The sequence below is a fragment of the Hevea brasiliensis genome, chromosome 3 (genome assembly GCF_030052815.1).
Source record: "Hevea brasiliensis isolate MT/VB/25A 57/8 chromosome 3, ASM3005281v1, whole genome shotgun sequence".
Taxonomy (NCBI): domain Eukaryota; kingdom Viridiplantae; phylum Streptophyta; class Magnoliopsida; order Malpighiales; family Euphorbiaceae; genus Hevea; species Hevea brasiliensis.
Window position 1 is genome coordinate 97,095,244 of NC_079495.1, and position 3,957 is coordinate 97,099,200.

Consider the following 3,957-nt stretch of genomic DNA (forward strand, 5'->3'; position numbering starts at 1 on the left):
TGAAATTGAGAAATTTTGTAAAGCCAACAAGAAAGAAACCAGAAGAAGAAAAGAAGCATTGAGAGAAACTGAATTAGAAGCAGACATGACTGATGAAAGAATCAGAATTGGTGGCGGTAATGCTGGAAATGATCGAAATAATGAAAATGCAGCCCAAGGTGAAGAAGTTGTAAATGCTAATGTGCCTAGGGGAAGTATGATGGATCATGCTTTTCCTCGTTTTGATGACTTGAGAGAGAGCATAGCAAGACCAAGAATTGATACAAATAGCTACAAGATGGATTTTGGAGTTCTTCAAATGATTCAGAATTCTCAATTTGGAGGACATCCTTCTGAAAATCCACACACACATCTAAAGAAGTTTGCTATGATTTGTGATATGCAAAAACAACCTGGAGTATCTGATGATGCAGCAAGATTGAAGCTATTCCCATTCTCTTTGAAAGATAGAGCATTGGATTGGCTTGATTCTTTACCTCACAACTCCATTACAAATTGGGAGCAACTCACTGATGCATTTCTTGCACAATATTTTCCACCTGGAAAAACTCAAGAATTGAGGAATCAAATGACAGCTTTCAGACCAAGAGAAGATAAAACTCTTTATGAGTCATGGATGAGATGGAAGGAATTAGAGAGACAATGCCCACATCATGCCATTCCAAAATGGATGATAAACCAGAATTTTTACACAAATGTCACTCCTGCAATCAGAGGGATTATTGATGCTCAAACAGGAGGAGAATTTATTATGAAGCATGAAGATGAAGCTTATGAGTTATTGGAGAAAATTGCAAAGAATACTCATCTTTGGAGTAGTCCAAGAGGACCAGCTCCAACTCAAAAGAGGCAAGCTGCTGGAATGTATGATCTTGATCCATTTAACATGATTAATGCAAAGTTCGATGCACTTACAAATGTTTTGGCTAAGAAGATGAAAGATTTGAGTATGTTGGTTAGTTCATCATCATCATCTGGAAGTTCACAACAAGTTGCTTATGCAGAAGGAACTACCAGCTGTGGAGTAGATTATGGAAAGCAAGCTGCATATGTTGGTAATTATGGAAACAAACAAATGGGGAATCCTTGCTCTCAAACTTATAATCCAACTTGGAGGAATCATCCCAATTTTTCATGGGGAAATCAGCAAAGTCAAGTTCCAAATCAGAATTTTCAACCACAACAGCAACAAGGAATTCCATATCAGCAAAATAGGCAACCATTGCCTAATTTTCAGCAGAAAAACATGAATCTGCACCTCCACCGAAACAGCAAGAACAAAGTTCCATCACAGAAGCTTTATTGCAACAGATTCTTACTAACCAAACTAAGCATGATGAGGAGATGAGAGAGATGAAAGCAAGGCTAGAACAGATGCAAACACATAACAGAATACTGGAAAATCATATTGCACAACAAGCATCTTCCTCAGGTACCAAGTCTTTTGGAAAACTTCCAAGTCAACCAGAAAATCCAAGAGAGCAGTGTCAAGCTATTACTTTAAGAAGTGGGAAAGTTGTAAATAATGAGAAGAGTGAAAATGATGAGAAGAGTGAAAATAGTGAGAAGAGAGAAAATGAGAAAGAAACTTATGAGAGTGAAAAATAAGAGAGTGCAGAAAAATGTAAAGAGAAAATTGAAGAGAAGGACAGAAGTATATACCTCCAGAGCCTTACAAGCCACAACTTCCCTTTCCACAAAGATTTCAAAAAGCTAAGCTTGATAAGCAATTTGGGAAGTTCTTAGAGGTTTTGAACAAGCTATACATAAATGTGCCTTTTATTGATACTCTTTCACCAATGCCCTCTTATGCAAAATTCTTGAAAGAAATTCTCTCAAACAAGAGGAAGCTTGAAGACCATGAGACTGTAGCTTTATCCTCCAAAGGAAACTTCCTCCAAAGCTCAAGGATCCAGGGAGTTTTTCAATTCCATGCCACATTGGGGAATCATGTTCTACAAAAGCTTTATGTGATTTAGGGGCTAGTGTTAGCCTCATGCCCCTCTCAATTTATGAGAAGCTCAATATGGGAGATCTTAAGCCAACCCACATTTCTCTTCAGTTAGCTGACATATCAATTAAGTATCCTGAAGGGATTTTGGAGAATGTGTCTCTGAAGGTTGGGAAGTTCTATATACCTGTTGAATTTGTCATCTTGGACATGGAAGAGGATTCTAATATCCCAATTATCTTGGGAAGGCCCTTTCTAGCTACAGCAGGAGCATTGATTGATGTTAAGGGAGAAAAATTGACTCTTAGAGTTGGTGAAGATCAATTGGTTTTCAATATTAATAACACTATGAAGAAGCATCATTCTGAAGCTGATACTTGTTTGAGAATTGATATCATTGTTGAGCTGGTTGAAGAACATTTCAGAAAGAAATATCCAGAAGATCCACTTGAAAATTGCTTTCATGGAGGAGGCATAGACTATGACAACCCTCATGTGGCTGCATATGCTCAACATTTAGAGGGAAGTCCACCATTCATTTTTGCTCCAGTTTTTCAACTCACACAAAAGGAAATAGCAGAATCTAAGCAACTATCATTCAAGGAAGAAGATGCACCTAAGGTAGAACTTGAGCAACTTCCTTCTCAGCTCAGGTATGAATTTCTTGGCACTAATAACACTTATCTAGTAATTGTAAATGCAAACTTGAGTACCTTAGAGGCTGATAAGTTGTTAAGAGTGTTGAGGTAATTCAGAAAAGTCTTAGGGTATACCATAGATGACATTAAGGGAATAAGCCCACACTTTTGCATGCACAGAATTATTTTGAAAGAAAATTGTAAGCCGTCTATTGAACATCAGAGGAGGTTGAACCCAAATATGAAAGAAGTTGTTAAAAAGGAAATTTTGAAGTTGCTTGATGTAGGGATCATATACCCTATCTCAGACAGTACTTAGGTGAGCCCAGTACATGTTGTTCCAAAAAAGGGTGGAATGACAGTGGTCAAAAATGAAAATAATGAATTAATTCCCACCAGAATAGTGACTAGTTGGCGAATGTGCATAGATTACAGAAAACTAAATGTTGCCACTAGAAAAGATCATTTTCCACTTCCCTTCATTGATCAGATGTTAGAAAGACTGGCTAGGCATTCTTATTTTTGCTATTTAGATGGATACTCAGGTTTTTTTCAAATCCCTATCCATCCAAATGATCAAGAGAAAACCACTTTTACTTGTCCATATGGAACCTTTGCTTATAGGAGGATGCCATTTGGGTTGTGTAATGCACCAGCCACTTTTCAAAGGTGCATGATGGCAATCTTCTCAGATTTCATTAAAGACATAATGGAGGTTTTTATGAATGATTTTTCTGTTTACGGATCTTCATTTGACATATGCTTGGCTAACCTTTCTAAAGTTTTACAGCGATGTGCAGATACTGACCTTATGTTAAACTGGGAAAAGTGTCATTTCATGGTTCAGGAAGGGATAGTGCTTGGACATTTGGTGTCTAATAAAGGAATAGAGGTTGATAAAGCCAAAGTTGAAGTGATAGAGAAGATGGCTCCTCCTACCAATGTCAAGGGAATTCGAAGTTTTCTAGGACATGCTGGGTTCTACAGACGCTTTATCAAGGATTTTTCTAAAATAGCTAAACCTTTGTCTAATTTTTTAAGTCATGACATACCATTTGTATTTGACCAAGAGTGTTTGGATGCCTTTTGCAGGTTGAAACAAGCTCTTATCACTGCACCAATCATGCAACCACCTGATTGGAGCCTACCTTTTGAAATTATGTGTGATGCTAGCAACTATGCAATTGGAGCTGTTCTTGGTCAAAGAAAGGACAAAAAGGCTTATGCTATTTATTATGCTAGTAGAACACTGGATGAGGCTCAAACAAATTATGCAACAACTAAAAAGGAATTTTTAGCAATTGTCTTTGCATTTGAAAAGTTCAGACCTTACATTATTGACTCAAAGGTGGTTATATTTTCAGATCA

At 37.3% G+C, this 3,957-nt stretch overlaps 1 non-coding gene across 1 annotated transcript; it reads right to left on the minus strand.

The window, feature by feature from the left end:
- Positions 1–553: 553 nt before the first annotated feature.
- On the minus strand, positions 554–660 carry LOC131178916 (small nucleolar RNA R71). The gene has a single exon (XR_009147923.1). It is a non-coding gene; the product is annotated as a small nucleolar RNA R71 (small nucleolar RNA).
- Positions 661–3,957: the final 3,297 nt, after the last annotated feature.